Here is a 22,786-nt window from a genome sequence, read left to right as displayed (position 1 = left end):
CACGCTGTTAAGTCATTCGGCTTAAGAGCATTAATTTTCAATACACTATAAAGTCATGCAGTTGAATAACACTAGAAACTGACAAATATATATATATAAATAGACACACACACACACACACAAGAGAAATTATCTCTACACCACATTTGTTTTGTTATATGTGATATGTACATCTAACCACCACAAAATTTTGACATGTTCTTTCCACCAGATTTGTTTCTAAATTGTATCAATCAACCACTTTTCATGTTAATTTTTAATTTTAATTTTATTTAATTTTTTTAATTAAATTAGGTATAGGGAAGTTTACAAAAATTAACATGAAAAGAATAACTCCCTATAATTATTGTAAACTTCCCTATAATTGATATTAAGAAACTTCCATATACAAATTAAATGAAATTATAATTACAAAAATTAACATGATAATTTTTAAATGAAATTATAATTATAAAAAATTGACATATTGGATTTGAGATTTATTTATTTTATTAAATTCAAGGGTATTATTGTAATTATAATTTTTATTTTTTAAAATTTTGTAGAATAAAATGATATTTTAATTCACTTAGAGATAAGGTGGTCATTTTTTAGTGTTAAAGTGATTTGTTGATATAAATTTAAAAACAAAAGTGATGTAAAGAACATGTCAAAATTTTGAGATAATTAGATTTACATATAACAAAATAAATGTGGTGTAAAAATAATTTCTCATAAATATGTAACGTGAAATCTTAAATATTTAAACTCCATAAAAACTGAATTTACTTCTAAATAATTAGATGAAAAAAATTGTCCAATTGAATAGTAGACGAAGGAATTTATACCTCTTAACTATACATGTGGAAAAAAAAAAAAAACTTATCACCCAACAAATGAGTAGTTTCCTTATCCAAAATTATCATTATACCAAACATAATCGATATAGTTACATGAGAACGTTACATCAATACGATTACATTGTTACACGAATATAAACATATAATTAATTGTTTCTTCGACCATGATATTGTCGAAAGAAAGAAAGAAAGAAAATTAAAAAAAAAAAAAAACTTTGATATGAGCGAATATAAAAGTACTTTAGTTCTTTTTCATGGATTGGGTTTAGAACTTCTTTTACTTTGGCATTACAGGTGGGCACAATCATTAGAATAAATCTTATTTTGTATTATCTTTGAGATTCTTAACCTTACTTTGCGTTATCCAATGAATATTATTGCCAAATAAAAACGATAAAAGAAATTTGTAGAGTCACTCATTACTTTAGAAAATTGCTTGTTTGAGTTGCTTGATTCTCTGCAACTAGGGCACACATGTCTAGAAGGAGACCAAAATTCAAACACTTGCACGTACACGCGTGGCGCACGCACACATATATAAAATAGGGTTAAGAGTAAATATAATTATATTTTATTCTCACATTTGGTAGACTGTAATAATCTTTTCCATATTTTCTAATAAAATTGAATTACAATGACCAATAACAAAAAATTCAAAAATATTTTGATAGGCTTATTTGGTATGTAATCACCATTATATTAATGGATCGTCCTATATTTATTAGTACGATATTTGATAAGTATGACCATAATATATGTTACGTGAAATACAAAAAAAATGTATTTCCACACAAAAAATAGTATTAATCCATTAAAATAACTAAAAAAAAACTACAAGATATATTTTTTAAACTTTTTTTATAAATTGTATACTATTTTTGACACATTGATTGTATAGTATTATTCATCCGAAAAATATTATTGACATATCAAATGAGCTCAACCGTACGTGAGCTGTTAAATTGTTAGAGCCACCTTCACGGGCAGAAACCAGTAAAGCATTCAAGGATTGTGACGTGGCCAAGTACTTACCATCCACGTAGCGCCCTTAGTACCTGTAGTCTGCAATCAGCACCTTGAAAAATGTTTTTTTGATCCTACACTGAATACAATGACTTCACTCCCATGATGTAATCATGTGGACGTGAAGCAGAAAATCTGAAAAGTCGATTTCAAAGACACTAACGTCATTTTTTAACAAAAATCTCGTTTATATGATTTATTTTGGACAAAAATAAAATAAAATAAAATATCTTACTCATCTTATTAATGGTTTGAAATTCTTAAAAAAAAAGTTTGAATAATTTTTATTTAATTGACTCATTCATAGTGGTAAAAGTAACCCATTTGCACAAGCATTCTATTTTACTTTAATTAAGAGCGCAGTTAGCATTAAGTAAGTGAAAACAGTCTCACAACCGCTCTCGCTTGATTAAAAAAATTTTTAAATTATTTTTATTATTTAAATTTTTATTCCGGTAAACTTAATTAAAATATCTCATGAGTTGAATTTGTGATCACTTATATTAAATCGTACCCTATAAACTAAATTTTTGACTCGTGCACTATTTGAGAAAATGGAAGAAAGAAAAGAATTAATCCATTAAATTAATTTTTTTTTTGGAGAAAATGGCAGAAAGAAAAGAAGCAGTAACAATCATAATATTTGGGAAGAAATTTACATCCACCTATATCTTTTGCAGAGAAAAATTTTCAAGTCTCATGAGTCATGAAAACTATAGTGATGCTAAAATATCAGTGTTAAAAAGAAAAAAAAGAAATTGCTTGGAGGGCAAAAAGTATCATGGGCAAATCGTATATGCATGTACCGGTAGAAATTAGTGGGTATTAAAGAGAGCTCGTATTGAAGTAACATGATCTTATCTAAAGAGAAGGCGTGGGATTCTTTTTGGATGAGATTTTCAGTGAACAATGGGGCCCCAAAGGATTGCATTTGGTGGATTTGAAGATCATTTGGATTATTTAACTTTGAATAAGGACATTCATTATCACAAATTTATGTCAAATTTGGATGGATAGATGGAGACCCCGATGACCATGATGCGTCGCAGTGCCTTGCAACTGGCCATGCCTCCTACTCTTTTCTAATTCATTATCTTAATTTTGTCTTTCAAGTTTCAACATATGCAGTCGTGGTTTGATTTTTTTTTGAGTAGTCGGTTTACTTTTATTCTTTTTTTTTTCCAATTCTTCTTAATATGGATTTGAGTTGTGATAGTCATACTTGGTGGAATTGTCCACCTGAAAATATTGGCAAGTGCCTACATGAGATTTCTTTGAACTTATCTAAATGTCGTTTTGTTTAGTTGAAACTCCTTCTCTGTATATTTCTTATCCTTTTCTAATAATTTTTTTTTTGAATTTATACAAAATATTAATAGCAACAACAATAATAATTTAGGTTTCGGTTTATTGATACACTCGATTTCATAAATCAACAAATGAGCACATTGTGGAATATATTTAGGGCTTGATTAGGATTGCTTTTGGGAGCGTAAAAAATGATTTTGAAATGCTAAAAACTAATTTTGGTACTTGATACATTTTTTTTAGATCACTTTTAGTAAAATCACCCTATCGTATAATAGATTTTGAAGTACAAAAGGAGTAACTTTTCAAACTATGATTTTGAGAATCAGTTTTATACTTAACACAGTTCCATATATATCCTTATATATGTTATAAAAATCTAAAACTAACCTTATTAATTAAGAAATGAAATCATTAACTTTAAAGAGATTATTATTATTATTATTATTATTACCAACTATATTAGGATAAAAAATAAAAATAAAATTAATAATATAAAATATTTATTTTAGTTATTAGTTATTACATATACAGAATAAAAAATATTTATATACATGTTTATAAATGTGTAAATAAATTTTATTTAACATTTTGTCCAATTCAATCATTTAAATTCTTATACCAATTTAACAGTAAAATTCTCTAAACACATGTGACGGTTTTTAAAACTCACAACACTGCTAAAAATAAATTTTACCAAACATCTAACTAGCTCTATTCACAATTGATTATTTCTATACAACAACTAATAATAATTATTTTAAAACTACAACACTATCATACTAAGTTACTAACCCTTGGTCTCATACTTGTCGGAGTCTGCATAATTGTTAATTGATTTTGGGAATCCCCTAATTATAATTAAGGTGACTTCCGTTTATTTAATGAATGTCTGTAGCGGAGGGACTGGTAGTTATGGGCTCAAATCCCGGATTGGGCCCAGGCCTGGTTTTTTGTTTTTGTTTTTGTTTTAGTTTATTTATTTATTTATTTTTCCCTTCAGAATAGGCCTGGGTTTTTGTTAACACTATAGAAAGGAGGTATGAAATAATTTTTTTTTTGGGTTGAAACGAAACCAGTTAACCGTCTTAGAATATAAATTAGCTTGCAAGTTGCATACGTGCAAAGTAGTTTGTACTTACTTACTACGACGCAAGCATGATCGTTCGTGGTTGCTTTCTTACAACTCTCATCGTTTTCGTCTAGTTATTAATCTATTTTGGAAGGCCCACTCTCCTCCGTCATCATCACAGATGATATCGCACGATCAGGTGGTTGCCACGCGCCTGCCACGTTAACCTTTGCCTGTTCATCAGGTCAGGTCAATTACTTTTTCGTGGGACCATATCCATGTGCACATGACGTGTTTATTTGATTGCCTTTAGAATACGTTACGTGGTTTTGACTGCCTCATTGCGCCGCATGCTTCCTGCACGTGTCCTTCCGATCGCTTTTCTTCGACTTCTCTCGTTGGGCTTACCGATTGCTTTTCTCTCACTTCTCTTGGTCTTTTCTCTTTGGGCTTACGATATTGAGCTTCTTTCAAATTGAGATTATCGCATTATAACATGAAACCAACTGTAATTTTAAATGAGAAAATGTCACATTCATATTATAAACAATCACATAATTATTATACAGAGTTTTACAAACTCATGTCAGCAATCAGCTAGACGAGTTTCTCCATTTTTTTTAAGAGAAAGTAAAGCTTTCTATTGATAACACTTAGAAAGTAAAATCATGATTTGAACCGGAAAATCATCTATCCAAATAACAAGTTTCTCAATTTCTAAAGCTATTTTAGCTATGAAGTGAGCAATGACATTACACTTTCTAAGAGCATATTGAATTGAAGACAGATCCTGGTTCTTCAAGCTTATCTGGATTTAGGGATGGTAATTTTTTCCGATGGGATTGGATCATGCGGGATCCAATCCCATTTGGAATGTGATTGAGACATATTTTTGTCCCATAAAAAAATTTTGGGATAGGAGTGAGACTTTTTTTTTTTTATCCCACTTGTATATACGAGATGTGAGTGAGATTGACAAATTCCGTCATATTCCGTCTCATTACCGACTAAGAATGAGAATTTTTTCAATTGAAATGGGATTCCACAGGATCCCATCTCTTTTGGGATGAGATTGAGACATATTTTTGTCCCCAAAAAATATAGAGACGGGAGTGAGATATTTTTTCATCCCATTTGCATATACGGGACGGGACTGGGATTGGTAAATCCCATCCCATCCCGTCCCATTACCAACCCTACCTGGATTTCTTCAATAATCCAATATATTTTAGTTATGCTACTCTTCCTGTTCATATAGAGCTCCACCACTTCTTTTGAATATGATTCAATTATTATTGGCCCACATTTTGCTTGTTGAGCCATATGAATCCCAAATAGCACTATTTCAGCCTCCGTGTTTGCTACATTTCCTCCACAGGGGACTTATCTGAATTGTTGTGGCTATTATCTTTCCATTTGAATTTGTAATTACTGCCCCCCAAGCATGCCTTCAAATCTGAAACTTGAATAACCGCGTCCACATTCACTTTGTACTTATAAAATGGGGGAGGCTTCCATGATTGCTAACTATTTTGCTGATGAAATGACAGACCTTGAGCACTTGGAGCATTAATTCGCCTGTATGACTCCACCACTCTTGCAGCTGAAACTTTGGGGTCTTCTTTCCTTACATACCGAACAGCCTAACATACTACAATTGTTTACTCCAAACCTTTTTTCTTTCTCTTCTTAGCCAATTCTTGCAACACACTCAACAGATCTTGATAAGCCATCCACTTGACATCTTAATGGGATTCTGTCAACTTCCAAACCATATAAGCATCCTTACACTCCATCAATGCATGGAAAACATCTTCACTTTTACATCAACATCTCTAGCAAATCGAATTCCTCACAACTTTTCTCTTCCATAAATTGTCAATTATTGGTAACATGTTATGTGCAGCCCTCCACATAAATATTTTCATTATTTCTGGAATGTCATTTGCCCAAATAACTTTCCACTAGGTTTTTATACTGTCTGAGCAACTTGGATTTTCTGGAAGTTTAAACTTTACAACCAAATGATACCCATTTTTGATAGAATAATAACCACACTTATCAAACTGCCGTACCAACATGTCTTGCCTTGGGGTTCTTGGAAGTAAAGTCCTCAAAATCCTCTCTGCCACCTCATTTGAGAAATGTTGGGGAATCATGTCTGCCTTCAACTGATTTCTCTCATTAATGAAATCAACCATCATTGCATCAGTCGATAATTCAGGTTGATTGGCATTTTTAGAAAACTCAAAATTCGGAATCTAATTACTTCTAAATATTGGTACCTGCCTCCCGTTCCTTATCTTTCATCTTAATCCTTTATGAAGCACTGGTTTGCCCCATAATATACTTTTCCAAACAAATAAAGGACTTGAACCCAGTTTTGCTTCCATAAAACTAATGTGCTTGAAATATTTTGCCTTCAACATTTTTGCCATTAGAGAGTCAGGATTATGCGAAATTCTTCACCCATATTTAGCAATGAGAGCTTGATTAAAGCTAGAGAAATCCCTAAATCTTACCCAGTGTATGCATCTATGAGACTCACACGGTCCCCGTCAAAACCTTGTTATAGCTTTTTTAATATCATTACATAGGCCTTGGGGGATTTTGAATGCACTCATTGCGTATGCTGGAACTACTTACTCCACGGCTTTAATGAGAACCTCTTTTCCCTTCATAAGAAAAGCCCTCACTTTACCAGCTGGACAACTTACTCAAAACTCTTAGCTTTATGTTATTGAAGAATATGATATTATTTCTTCTTACCATAGATATTTCTCGTGTTTAGAAACCACACTCAGGCAAAAAATGCTTTTAATTTCCTTCATTTGACTTTGGCTTGTACTAGAGTTGAAGAACATAGAGGACTTTTCATAGTTGAAAACCTGCCATGATGCTAATGCGTAGCAATCAAACATGGACTTTAAATTTCTATAATCAGAGGTGGATGCCTTTGTAAACACAAAACTGTCATCCGCAAATAGAAGGCGAGTGACCGACAATTCTCTATTGAATCTCAGCCCCTGTATGAGAGTTTGATTTTATGCCTGTATCAGCATATTTGAAAAACTTCTATACATACAATGAAAATGTAAGGTGCGGGAGGACATCCTTGCTTTGTCTTCTTTGAGGAATGATGAGACCTTTTGGCATTCTGTTAATTAAAATTGAAAAACTTACTTTAGAGATATAATCCATGATTAAATTCACCTATTTTACAAGAAATCTTAGCTTTTGCATTGTACATTTTGTAAAGTTCTACTCAACCCTATCATACGCTTTACTAGTATCTAACTTCAAAGCCACCAGACTATGTCTCTTACTTCTATTCAATCTAATTTTATTCAAGCACTCATAACCAATAATTATATTATCGGTAATGAGCTCGTTGGAGACAAAAGCACTTGAGTAAGGGAAATGATATCATTCAAAATTTTCTTAAGTCTATTAGTTATTGTTTTAGCTATGATTCTATAAATAACATTACAAAGGCTAATTGGTTTAAATTCGGTCATTTTTCTAGGCTTTTTCACTTTTGATATCAAAGCAATATAAGTATGATTAAGAGGTGTGAGATTACCTCCCTCATTCAAAATATGAAGCATGTTGTGACAACTCTCTCATTCATTAAACTCCAATGCTTCTGAAAAGACACTACAGGGAGTCCATCCGGGCTTGGTGCTTTTGTGGGACACATTTGTGTAAGAGCTTCTGTATTTTCCTCTTTTCTAAACAGCTGTTCTAGAAAATTAACCATATTCTTTGTAACCTTGGCTGGTAAGTCTGATAGAGTTATATTCATTTGACTCAATGAAAGGTTTGTTGTAGTAAAGATATTTGTGAAATACTCACAAAACATCATTTCCACTTCCTCCCTTTCCTCAACCCATTTTCCATTTTCATCTTCAAGGCCATCGATTCTATTCTTTTTCTTTCTTGCAGAGGATATAGAGGGAAAAATTGTATTCTTGTCCTTCTCTCTCAACCAATCTACTCTTGATCTTTGCTTCCAAAAAGTTTCCTCATCTAAGAGGATATTATCAACATAATTTTTTGTCCTTCAAATTTCCTTTCCATTATGAAAATGGTTGTACTCACTTTTTAACTAATTTAACATGTTAATTAACTGCTTCAACTTCTTTTCCCTTCCACTAAGTTCCTTCTTGCTCCAAATCTTCAACTTTGCCAATGAGTTCTTTGAAATCTTCTTAAACATTTCAACCAAATTACTACCGTTCTAATAGCTCATTTCTTTTCATTCATGCTCAATAATTTCCTTTTACATTTCATATGAACTCTACATATATTTATAGTGGACTCTAGGAAATGTTATTTTCGTGTATCTTTCTCCTTTTATTTTTTCTAATACCTCCATCAATATTGGATTATGATATGAACTCTAGGAAATTAAATTCAATACTACCTTATATTGGAAATAACTTCTCCAATTGTTATTACACAAAAATCTATCAAGCCTATCTTCTATTTGACCATGTGCAATGATACCTAATACTCTCCAAATCCATTAAATCACAATCCCTGATAGCTTCTCTAAAATTATTCACCATAAATACCCTTTTATCTCTTCTTCCTAGCTTCTCATTCAAATTCAGCACCCCAATAAAATCACCAAAACACAGCCATGGTAGTGAAGAAAGAACAATTAACCTTTTAATAGCTCCCAAGTAAATCTTTTCTAATCTAATTATAGGTGGCCATATACTCTCGTACACCTCTAATATCTTTCATTTTCACTATGAACTATAGCATCTTCATAATGTTTACTAAAAGATTGGATCTCTATATTTATCTCGAAATTCCACAACATTGCCAAATTACCTCCCAATCCCTCTCCACTAACCGCAAAATAGTTCTAGAACCTTAATTTATTTGCCCTATCTTGTAGTTGCTTGGATGTCATCTTTGTTTCACAGAAAAATCAAATTTGAGGCCTGTACTCTTGCAAAAGTTGTTGGGCTTCACAGAACGTTCAGCTTTTCCCGGCCCCCTGAACGTTCCAGCTTAAGAGTTTCATAGCTATCGGCGGTGATGGCTTCTAACCACCGCGGATATCCCATTATCAATATTCTTAACTTCCTTTTTGTCATCACGCACTTTATTTTCAAAGATCAGGTTCTTAGCTACTACATTAGCTTTCTGGAACTATGCTAATACAACAATGTTTGTGGGCAATTAAATTTGGTCTTTTTTGGTTTTGGGCTTTCCCAATCCATGAAATTGCTGGGCCTTTTAGCTTTTGTGACCCTTCATTTATCCCACTTCTTCCTTCTAAATTCCGAGCTTGCTATTTTTACTTCTTTTTTTAGGCCTTATTTTTTTCGCCCTAAGCCTATTTTCATTGTTTTCAACTTCAGATTTCATTTGAATTGAAAGCCCATTTGTTTTTTGTTTACATCCCATCTCATCCACAACCTTCATGGCTTCCTCATCTTCCCACTTAAAATTTCCGACTCTTCATAATACCTCTTCTTTGCCAAGTTTTTTGCTTTGAGCTTTTTCTTCCTAATGTTTTTCTTTCTTGCCCATAATTTATGCTTTCTCGAACACATCCCAATGAGCTATATCACAATTGGCTAGATTTTTGCGCACCTTATAGCTATCAACTAGCTCTCTGTGTTCTATAGACCCTTGTATTAATTATATCTCACCAACTCTCTGAATTTCTCCCATTAGTCCACTTGAACTATCCATACCTGAATTCAGATAAGTCTTGTTTACTTTATCATTTCTGTCCATTTCGACTAGGTTGCATTGTCCATTTTTTATTAGCTTCTACCCGTTTATTTTTTTGTTGGCATTGAGAACATGTATGGAATTTATTGGGCTCTGAATCCCATCTATCTCTTCTCCTGTTTTGTTTTATTCTTTCAGTTATGGTGGTTGCCTTGAGCTATCGACTGTACGCTAGTTCATCATTTGATTTGTACATGCATAAGAATGTGCTCTTCCCCCATCCTCTTCTTAGTCTAGCTTAGTTAACTTTTTTAATGGCTTGGTGATGTCCACTAAAATTCTCATTCTTAAAAATTATTCAAAACATTCCCCGGCAACATCAGTGTCTACTTCTTCCACTTTACCTATCACTTCACCCAGCTCTACTACCATCTTCTTGGACAAGCACATAATGGAGACATCATGAATTTGAACAAAAAAAGATATATGATTGAAATCTTACTTTTTGACATCCCCTACCCCAGTTGGTTCAGTGAGCACAATGAGTGCTCTATTAAAATGCCACGAGCCTCTTACCATGATACTCTTTTTATATGTTCCACACTTTCTGCATCGCAGTATTTAGACCTTCAATACTGACCCCTTTGTATGAAACACTTTCTTAATCAAGCACCAATCTATAATTGTTTCACTTCTAGCTTTCATTTTACTTTTGAAAGCTACTCTCCATTCTTTTTCTTCACTTAGCTTTATTGCTATACATCTCTTAATTAGTTCTTTTGGATCCATCTATTCTAGGTTGTTGCTCTCAATAAATGACCATTGTGCGTTGTACACCCAAGCCTAAAGTTCTGCTTCTGAATCTTTGACCGACTGAGCTAAGAAGCTTTAATAAAAACAAATATTCCCTACTAACAATGATAACACCTAAACACCCATATAAGAGTGACTTAAAGAGTCACGATAGCTCTACTATTTCTCTCATCCTTATTTATTTTTAGAGAAAACTCATAAAGAGAGAGATTTTTTATATTTATATGCACTTAATATAATTATTCTGAGTTTCTATAGTTTTAATAATACAAAAGCATATGAAATATTTTTATGCACTGAAGGGAAAATGAAGCATACAACAATATTTTTGCACGCTAAAGGGAAAAGAAGGCATAATAATTATTAGCCTTCAAATCTTGATTTTCATGCAGTGGGGTAAGAGGCTTGCATGGCAGTTCCTCAGAGGCCTTCCTTGGCATCAATATCCTTTTGCATCTTTATGTATCATTCCTCTCCCCAGGTTATACCCTATGAAATTTTCACCAGCCAATACTTGGTTCCATAATCAGCAACTCCATAATCAACATACAGTAATAACAACATGGTTCAATTCAATGCCACAATCTTTGGTAAACACACCGCTATAGTATAATAGGAAATCAGAGCCCTAGGCATCAATTGCAACTAAAATAGGTTGATTAACAATAGCCTTCATTAGTGTTGTCTCACTGTTGGCCAACACATCCTTGTGTCCATTAATCTTGGCCGCATGATTTGCTTTCTCTTTAGCATTGCATTTTCTATCAACTCCCTTGTAAGGATAGTTTATTTCAGTTGTTATCACCTTGTTATTTTGAATGAATTGGAATACATTGTCGATCAAATCACCGTTGCATCCTTTATTTTTACCCCTAGAAAATTTAACACGATCTGATTATCCGACACAAACATAACATGAATAAATGGGTGTAAATCGTCAGATTTTACATTATTATCAAAGGGGCCGAGTCTGAGTTGACACAATTATTTTTCTATGTCGGGTTAGGCTTAAAGTTCTTGACCAATTTACTCAATCAATGACACGATTATATATTTTCATTTTAAATTAATTTGTAAGTTCTTATCATCAAGACTCAATATTGGACATGATTCTTTCTTTTTCTTTTTCTTTTTTTGGAAGGATCACATACATATACATAGTGTTTCATTTATAAAATTCTATATAGATTTGAAATTTCAATAGTGTAAATGTGTAAAATATTGGTAGACATGTATATTTTATAATATCGATATATAATATTATTTACATGTATATAATTAGAAATTCAATAGTATAAATGTATAATATTTTAAATTAATATTAATAACATTGTGCAAATATTTAGTGTAAATTTTGTTAAATATAAAGATATTAAGTGGATTATTGGGTAACCCATTTATTTTCTATGTTGTGTTAGGGCTTCAATATTTTGACATGATTATTAAATGGGTCATCTTTAGATTAACCTAAATGAATGCTCTTTAAAGATTTCACATCAGAATTAGATGTAAGTTTAAGCAACAGATGACTGCAACATTGACTAGCATTCTATATTCACGATAAAAACGTCTATCTTAGAATTATTATTATTAAGCTTGAAAAATAACATTACCCCTATTGCGTTCAGACATGGAACTTCATTAAAAATGTTAGCTACATGACACAATGATTATTTTTTTTGCAATTTAAAAACTGAGAAATACTATCATGCATACATCTTGAGATGTTACAATTAGTTCGATATCTTAATACTGTTTTTAATCTTCCTTGTGAGGTTAAGAATATTTGGCTAAATTGTAAGTCAAAGGCTAAAATATATATTGCACTCACATTTATTGAGAGTGTAATGTTGTTCAGAAATATCTTTGACAAACTTTAGCTTCAGATTTGTTGAGTTATGTCTTACATTAGTTAGTAAAGGAGAGTAACTTGGATATAAAAAAACACAAGAATTGATTGAAAACAATTGCCCAATCATTACATTATACATAGATTATGTTTAGTACAAATGGAAGATTATCATAATTGTATCGATTACAATAATTTTCTAAAATCACGACATTGAATGCTTGCTATCAAAATTTGGCTTTTGACCGTTAGAGTTCTTGAGTCCTACTCTTTTGTCCATCGATAATGTATCACGACCTATGTCTTCATCTTTCTTTAATCTATCCTTTGTAAACCCTTTAGCTAAGGCAACATATATTACCACATTTGTCTCAACTAGTGACCTTGATACTTGTTAATTTATATGATTCTTTTGTTGCTTATCAACCCTTTCTCAAACTAAATGCGTTCATGCAATGAATGCTCTATGTGGTGAACAGGGCTCGGTTTAAAGCTTTGGTGAGAACATTTGCAATTTGTGTTCGTAAAAGTACATGCTTAGTAATCAATAAACCTTGACTTACTTTTTCATGAATGAAGTTGATGTCAATTTCATGTGCTTAGTGCGAGCATGATTGATAGGTTTCTTTGTCACATATAGCACACTTATGCTCAGTGGCGGATCCAGCTTGGGACCAGTGGGGACTTAAGTCCCCACTGAAAAAAAAAAATCCTTTACTAACTAATTTAATTTATCAAAAATTTCTAATAATTTTTTCCTAAGCCCCCACTAATTTATATTCAAACCCCTAACACATAAACATAATTACATACTTTAAGTTTTTAAAACAAATAAAAAGAGATGGGCTTTGCAAACTAAAATTAAGCCCACAAATATTAATATTAATCAAATTTTTAAATAGCCCACAAACCCATTAATAATATTTTATTATTCTTTACCTTCTCCAATTCCACTGCCTGCACCAATACGCAAATCTGAAATCCCTAATTCATCTTCTTGTTTCGGCATCTCCAAAAGCAAAACAGCAGTGAAGACTGACAGTGGAATTTGCTTAAATCATCTTCTTGTTTCGGCATCTCCAAAAGCAAAGTGGAAAGTGATTTCATTTATTCCTCCAAATTTCAAACAACCCCTCGTTTCTTCATTCAATAAAATTAAGGTATAAGTTAACACTTTATTTGCTTTTTATTTTATTGTTTATAAATCATATATAATTATTTGTTGAATTGATGTAGTTTTTCTTCCCCATTAGTTAGTGTATCATTGGGCTATTGGTATATTTGAAAAATATAATGTGATTGAGTGTAGATTCCATGAAAAAGAACACATATTATTAATTAAGAAAATAACAATTGCAATTAAGCATTTGCTTGTTTAGCTTTAATGTCTTGCACTGTTTGTTAATTAATTTATAGCATTAATATAATTATATAATAGGGGAATATGCTAAAAGTGCTACTAGCCTAAGTAAAGTACTCAATATTCATAATCTTTATTTATATTTTGAAATAGGTATGGAAAGGTTTTACAAAAGAAAGGAGCCACCACTTTTAGAAAAAAATGATGATGCTTCAAAACAAAAAGACAAGAGTGGTTCAAAGAAAGATGATGATTGTGGTAAAAAACAAAAGAATGATGATGCTAGAACTATGAGAGAAAATGATGTGGAGGTGAATTTATTGAATCTTCCTATGGATCCTGGGTTACGACATCCAATTTCTTACTACAATGTAAATATCCAAGATCAAGTTCGAAGACAATATTTGCAAAATGGCCCTTGTCAACCAAAAACTCACAATTTTCCTCTTAGGCATTTTGGAAAACAATCTCGGAGATTCAATTCAGCTTGGTTTGATAAATATGGAAATTGGTTAGAGTATAGCATTGCAAAGGATGCTGCATTTTGTCTTTGTTGTTATCTTTTCAAGCCAGAAATTGGAGAACAAGCCGGTGGTGAATCTTTTACTAAACATGGGTTTACAAATTGGAAAAAACCAGAAAGATTGAGAGTTCATGTTGGTTGCTCTAATAGTGTCCACAATGATGCTTGGCGTTCTTGTCAAGATTTAATGAAGCAAGAGCAACATATTTAGACAATGTATTCTAGACATTCTAATCAAACTAGAAGTGAATATCGAGCTCGCTTACAAGCATCAATTGATTGTGTCAGATTTTTTTTACGACAAGGACTTGCATTTCGCAGCCATGATGAATCTGAAGAGTCAAGTAACCGAGGTAACTTTCTAGAACTTCTCAAATTTTTGGCTGATCATAATGAGGATATAAAAGCTGTTACATTAGAAAATGCCCCATCATTTTTGAAAGTGACATGTCCTGACACTCAAAAAGACATTGTTAGTGCTTGTGCAATTGAGACCACTAATGCCATTATAAGAGAGATGGGTGATGCATTTTTTTCTATTTTGGTTGATGAATCTCGCGACGTATCAATAAAAGAGCAAATGGCTGTTGTCTTACGATATGTAAACATTAGTGGACAAGTGGTTGAACATTTTATAGGCATTGAACAAGTTGGTAGTACTACTGCTCAATCACTTAAGGAAGCTATTGATAGACTTTTTTCTAGACATGGGTTGAGTATGTCTAGGGTGCGAGGGCAAGGTTATGATGGAGCAAGTAATATGCAAGGAGAATTTAATGGCCTTAAAACCATAATTTTGAGAGAGAATGAGTGTGCTTATTACATTCATTGTTTTGCTCATCAACTTCAGTTAGCTCTTATTGTTGTTGCAAAAAATCATATTCAAATTGAATCTTTTTTTGCTATAATTGCCAATGTGGTGAATGTTGTTGGAGCCTCGTCTAAACGTTGTGATGCTCTTAGAGAGAAACATGCTGAGGAAGTTGTTAAAGCACTTAATCTTGGAGATCTCTCGAGTGGGCAAGGCCTAAACCAAGAGACTACTCTAAAACGTTGTGGTGATACACGTTGGGGTTCACATTATAATACATTATTGAGCATTATTAACATGTTTTCAGCAGTAATTAGTGTATTGGAAATGATTATTGATGATGGACCAAAATCTGGGCAAATAGGAGAAGCAAAGAATTTACTAGAGTTGATGTTGTCATTTAATTTTGTGTTCTGTTTACATTTGATGAGGAATATTTTAGGGGCTACAGATGAGTTATCACAAGCATTACAAAGGAAAGATCAAGATATTGTGAATGCTATGAACTTGGTTAGGTTATGTAAACTACAACTTCAAACAATGAGACAAAGTGGATGGAATTCTTTGATTGATGAAGTTACTTTTTTTTGTGCGAAGCATGATATTGATGTGCCTAATATGGATGATATGTTTGTGGATAGAGGGCGATCACGACGTAAAGCTCAAGAGATCACAAATTTGCATCGTTATCGTGTTGAATTGTATTATGCAGTCTTAGATATGCAACTTCAAGAACTTAATTCTCGTTTTAATGAGACAAACACTGAGTTGCTTCTTTGCTTAGCATGTTTATCTCTAAATGATTTATTTTCAGCTTTCAACAAGCAAAAGCTATTACGGCTAGCCCAGTTGTATCCAAATGAGTTCTCTACAATTGATATCATGGCACTTGAGATTCAACTTGATACATATATTTTGGATATGCGCACTAGTGGTGAGTTTTCAGAATTAAAGGATATTGGTGATCTTGCAAAGCGGATGGTCGAGACTAAGAGACATAATGTATATCCATTAGTTTACTTGTTAATAACATTGGCATTGACTTTACCTGTTGCCACTGCGAGTGTAGAGAGAGCATTTTCAGCCATGAACATTTTGAAGAATCGGTTACGAAACCGAATGGGAGAGCAATGGATGAATGATAGTTTAGTTGTTTACATAGAAAAAGACTTATTTAATAATATTGATAATGAAGTTGTAATGCAACGTTATCAATGTATGAAAACTCGTAAAGGACAATTGTAAACATATATTGAAGTATGATAAATCTTTCAAATTTATATATTTATTACTTTTTAAATTTTTTATCGCCGTTGGGTAAGCCCCCAGTCAATTAATATGTTGTCTCCGCCCCTGCTTATGCTCCTATATAGAAGAGCAAGGGTTTATTGGCCTCTTAGGCCAATGTCTTTGAGTAAGAAGGTGATCCATGTAAGTTCAGCTATTACCAAGGTGATAGAGTGTTCTTCAGCTTCAGTACTTGATCTTGCTATTGTGGATTGCTTCTTAGAGCTCTAAAAAATACAATTGGCACCAAAATATATGCAATAACTTGTGGTGTTTTATCTTATTGTTGAATAGCTTTCCCAATCTTGAGGCTAGCCTTAGTCGGTTGTTGAAAATGACACATGTTAATAGCATGAGTGATATTGAGTCGCGCAAAAAATATGAGTTATTGCCAAGTTCATTATCATCATGGGAAGGAACAACTTTTACTACTAAGAATGTTGCAATTGCCATGCAATTTTCCATTTTTGCTTTGACTAAGACATCTTTTAGTATATTTGGCCCGTGACAGAAAAACGCCTTTTGTAAAATAATTTATTTAAATGCCAAGAATATAATAAAGTCTACCAAGATCCTTAAGAGCAAATTTTGTGCTTGAAGTTTTGATAATAGATTCCATGGTAGTAACATTGTTCTCTGCAACAAATACATCATCTACGATTCTACATGAATGAGTATAAGAAAAGTAATAGAATTATTTATAATATAAAGGGAAATTATCATTCATATACCATATAGATGCTCTGTTATCAAAAATACTACAACACTTTGATGGTGTATCAATCGTCCACCCTAAGTTGACAAAATGTATCTGCCGTCCACCAAACTGTTACTTGCCGTTTAAATAGGATAACGCCAGAGAGGTAATTTGGTCTTTTCATATAATACAAGTGATAATTTAAGGGTATACAAGTGATAATAAAAGAATTTAAGGGTATACAAGTGATAATTTTCAAGGGTAAAATCGTCAATTCACTATTATTCCGTTAACTTTCAAACGACAGCTAACGGTTTGGTGGTCGGTAGATAGCTTTTGTCAATTTAGGGTGGACGATTGATACATCATCAAAGTGTTGTAGTATTTTTGATAACAGAGCATCTATAGAGTATGCGAATGATAATATCCCTAATATAAATAATTATATGTCAGCTTTACAACTATGAAAACCAAGATTAAAAAGAGCTTGGGAAAGACACTCAAACAAACCACGTGGAGCTTACTTTAATTTACATAGGGACTTGTAAAGTTTGCATACATAGGAACGATATACCGGATCTGTAAAGTCCTAAGGCTGCTCCATGTAAGCAACTTCTTTTAAATGACTATGGAAGAAAGTATCTAAACACATCTAATTGCTTTATTGTCCATTTTTAGCTAACAGCTAAAGCAATTATCATCCAAATTATGGTATGTTTTACAATAGGACTGAAAGTCGCAACGAAACCATTGCTAGGAACTTTTTGTAAATTCCTTAGCAATTATTGTGCCTTGAAGCTATTAATATATCCATCTTCTTTCTGTTTGATTCTAAAAACCCATTTTGACCCAACAACATTGGCTATGAATGGTCATATGACGAGTGACTAGGTTCAATTTTGATATAATGCTGCCAATTCTTCTTGCATTACAACTAAAGCTGGCAAAATGGATTACTAAGTCATGCTTGTGTCGTTTTAACTTCATATGGTGTCAAATTTAAGTCGATGTAAACACCACTCATTTAATAATCATGTCAAAATATTGAAACTCTAAATCGACATAGACAATAAATGGGTTACTCAATGATCCACTTATTAGTTATATATTAAATTAAATTTATGTCAAATATTTGCACACTATTATAAATATTGTAAATAATTTATTGGTATTATAAAATATACATATGTACCAAAATATTACATATTTACACTATTAAAGTTTAAATTTATATAAAATTTTATAAATGAAACATTATGTAAATGTTCATCCTTCCAAAGAATAAAAAAAATAAAAAGAGAGAATCATGTCCAATATGTATATGAGTTTTATGACAAGAACATACAAATTAATTTAGAATAGACAATATAATTAATCATGTCATTACTTAGGTGAATGGGTCAAATACTTTAATCCTAATCTGAACAAAAAAAATGTCAATCCAAACTCGACCAATCTAATAATAATGTCAAATTTGACGAGTCATACCCATTTATTCATGTTATACTTGTGGCGGGTAATCAAGTCATGTCAAATTTTGCCAGCTCTAATTACAACCATTCACAGAGGATTTTTAAGGTTGTCTTTATGGATTTTAGTTCGAATGGTGCACCTGAACTGATTAAAGCGAGGCCAGAGTTACTTTTAAGCTTTTGCTTGGTGATCACTAGATGAGTATTGTCAGCCAAAGATGTTGGTTTTGATGGTTTTCAATGGGAATATTAGGAAAAATCTACAACTAGATTTCAAGATATATATGGTGTTATTAGAGTTTGCTTGTGATAAGCACTTTTAACTTCTGCAGTGGTTTAAACGAGATTTTCAATAATGCTTGCTAAACTAGGAATTTTTGTGAATTCATTTTAAGATTTTATGTGGGGAGATTTTGGTAAAGAAATATCGATGGTAGTGCTTTGTTGAGGACATATGGATTTGGACATCCTTAAATTTTAGCTTGAGGCAAATGCTTGCGGACATGTTCTGGTATGTTGGCATTATTTAAGGAATCACAAAAATTTAGTCGTGAAGCAATTTAAGATTCACTAGAATTGTCATCGATCTGTTGTTGGCTTGATGGAATTTTGTCTTTCATATATGAACCAATCCACTCTTCACACATTGAATAAGACGAAACTTCACTTTGTTGCTTATAAGAAGAAGAAGAAGAATTTGAGTTAGCAAAAGGAAATCCTTTTTCATAAAAAATTACGTGCCTAGATATATAGACGAATTTCATATTAGCTCTTGCACAGAGGAAATCGATCATGGCTACTACTATTTCTTTCTTCTTCTATGTCTTCAAAACTTTCACCCCTCTACAAAACAAGTATCCTGTGAGAAAAAAATTCACTACTGCAGGAGATCTTGTGAGAAAAAATCTTTGAAGTAAAATAAAAAATAATTCACTGCTGCAGGAGAGAGTTGTAATGAGACTTGCTGCGAAAGTTGAGTTACACGACTGCGTCTTGTTGCGTTCATGGGCAGAGACTGGGATTAAGACATCGATAACCCTTATACAATTGACTATATCTAATAAATTTACGAGGTTATAATTTTGCATCAAATTTATTTTTCTTATAGTCCCATAGATAAGGGAAACATCTACACTCCAAAAATCTTTATGCCATTGCAATTAAGAGTCTTATGCAATAATTTTTTGTATATACTCTTCATATTTAATGTAGACAAGGGCATTCTATTGATGAGATAAACAACTGCTAGAAATATTTCTGTCCAAATTTGCAAAAGTATCAATTTGCTGAACATAATTGTAAGGGTTGTCTCAACTATATGGCAATGTTTTCTTTTTGCAACACAATTTTGTTCAGCTGTATATGCAAAAAAGATTATTGATATACATTCACTTTCCCCGTCACATTGGAAAACCTTAATCTTTCTGTCAAATTGGTTCTCCATTAACTTATGAAATTTAAGAAAGCATATGAAGAAGTCAAAATTGTTTAAGAGGATAAAGCCAAGAAAACCTAGTATAATCATCGATAAAAAGGCCAAAAAACGATAGCCCAGTTATAGTTGTAGGAGCAAGACCTCACGTATCACGATGTATTTACTCAAATAGAAGTACCGAGATTTTATATGATGAAAAAAAAGGAATGTTTACAATTTTTTTCTAATTGATATAAGACACACAAATTAGGTTCCTTAGTCCATTGGGAATTGATAATTCTCCTTTTTGCTTTGATAAAATGTAACAATTTGGCATTGGGGTGTCCAACTTTTTGTGCCACATGTTGGAATAAGTGGCTTTTCCTTTTATTACTGACAAGGCAGCTTTATTTTTTTCTTTCAAAGCATGTAAGTCTCCTCTTCTACACCCTCTTACCAATACTTGGTTAGCTTGGTTCTTAACAACAATACTATTAGAATTAGATACAAATGAATATTTATTATCCCTTTTAAATTTTCAATAGATAAAATTTTTTTCTTTAATCTAGTAACAACAAGAATATCATTAAGTCTAAATTTTCCATAGTCAGAATCAAAGGAGGCATTGCCAGTATGACAAATTTTAAGTCCTTGACAATTCCCTACGAATATTTTATCATTACCTTTCCAGGGAATTATTTGGTCAAAGTTACTTGTGTCGTTCATCTCATGGGAGGTGGCACCTGAGTCAGTGTGGATTTGAGGATCGTTTTATTTTATGTTCGAGGCTGCAAAAGCTTGAGGAGTTTCTTTGTCATTATATTCATAACAGAAATAACGCTTTGCACCACAGTGATTTTTTTCTTTTATAGATTTGACAAACAACGACCTTTTGTTGAAATTTGAGAACAAATTATCAAAGAAAAATCCAAGAACGAACCAAGAACAGAGAACAAGAGCACTGAAAACAAAAGCACTTAGAAACTAACAAACTAATCAAAATGACATTGTTTAAAGGAAAAACTCACAAGATTTTATTGCTCAAACTGATTACACCCTGATTGCACATTACAAAAGAAATTACGAGTTTTTAATCAAAGCAAGAATTATAGAATTTGGTTAAGAAACGAAAGAGAAATCACATCCTCTCCAGAGGCTATGTAACAACCCTTTTATATTGAGGTTTTTGGAAAATTTCCAGAAACACTACTAACGACCGTAACAAAATTTGCCACGTCAGCAAATTACTTGCATATTGACCCATAAACTGAATGTAATCTGCACTATGGCCCAATAACTCTCTTTCGATTGCACTTAAGTCTCCAAATCCACAACTCAATTCTTCACACTCTCCACCTTGCAATCTACACTATTTGATTCAGTTTGAATTATCACCAAGGCAACATTTAAAAAACCTTCAACCATATGTAATTCACTTCTAAATTCAGTTTGAGTTGGGCAAAACACCTATAAAGTTCACACAAAACTTAAATTTTGCAGCGGGAAGCACTTTGATAAGTGGATCAGCTAGATTCATATTTGTATGAATTTTAGACGCTACTACAGTCCCCCTTGCAACTTCTTCTTTGATAAACTGCAGCTTTACATCTATATGTTTGGTCCTTTCATGATAAACTGGATTCTTGATTAATTGAATGATATTCTGATTGTCATAGAAAACTTGAACTATTTTTTTATTCAACCAAAGCTCATTAAGTATTCTTTTAAGCCACAAAGCCTTCTTTACAGCCTCTATAGGTATAACAAATTCATCCTCAATTAAAGACAAGGCTACTACTGGTTACAAGGATGTTTTCCAGCTTATCATGCACATGTTTAACATAAACATGTACCCTGAGATAGACTTCATTTTGTCTAAATCACCAGCAAAGTCAGAGTCTACATACCCATGATAACTCTATGAAATTTCATAGAGTTATCATGACACTTTTAGACTTAAATCAATTTTACTTAAAGAGTAAATGATGTGTTTCTATTGTATTTTTGTTACATTTTGCATAAACATTCATTTTAGTTTAGTCTTAATAAATTTTGTTTGATTTAGAATAATTCATGCTTAGATTGTGTGCATAATTGTAGGAATCCAGAGCTCATATTTCAAGTAAGGAATGCTGATGCAATAGACTTGCAAAAATAAGGAATGAACATGGCTACAAAAGAATTGAAACAAATCTGGAACAATGTAGTTGCAGTAGCAATCCTGGAACAACGACAGAGACAATTTCGCACGTAGAATCGCAATATGTAGTTTTCTAATCTGACTTATGCACGCCTTAAGCTTCTGTTTACCATAATTTTCAAGTATAAAATGAACACGCATCATATAGAAACGGGTGGTGAATTAACATCAAAGAAATCAAGAGAAAAAAAAGGAAGAAGCATAATTCAAGGAAGAACAAATTTAAACCATTGAAGAAATCTGCAGAACTATTTGGATTCAATTTTCATCATTCTTTACTTATTTCCTTACTTATTCTCTAATTGAGACGATGTATTTCATGACTGATATTTTATTGTTAGTTTTTCTTTTACAAGTTATAAACTAAATTTGATTGTAATTGAGTGACAAACAATCTTAATGGGTTCTTGACTGTTCTTTT

General features: G+C 32.3%; 2 pseudogenes; one reads left to right on the top strand and one right to left on the bottom strand.

Annotated features, from left to right (window-relative positions):
* Positions 1-11,136: 11,136 nt before the first annotated feature.
* On the bottom strand, positions 11,137-13,610 carry LOC112100882 (annotated as a pseudogene).
* Positions 13,611-14,116: 506 nt separating this feature from the next.
* Positions 14,117-16,540, top strand: LOC18051945 (annotated as a pseudogene).
* The last annotated feature ends 6,246 nt before the right edge of the window (positions 16,541-22,786 follow it).

Source organism: Citrus clementina, unplaced genomic scaffold (assembly GCF_000493195.1).
Source record: "Citrus clementina cultivar Clemenules unplaced genomic scaffold, Citrus_clementina_v1.0 scaffold_2, whole genome shotgun sequence".
Lineage (NCBI taxonomy): Eukaryota > Viridiplantae > Streptophyta > Magnoliopsida > Sapindales > Rutaceae > Citrus > Citrus x clementina.
This window is presented reverse-complemented; position numbering and strand designations above follow the sequence as displayed.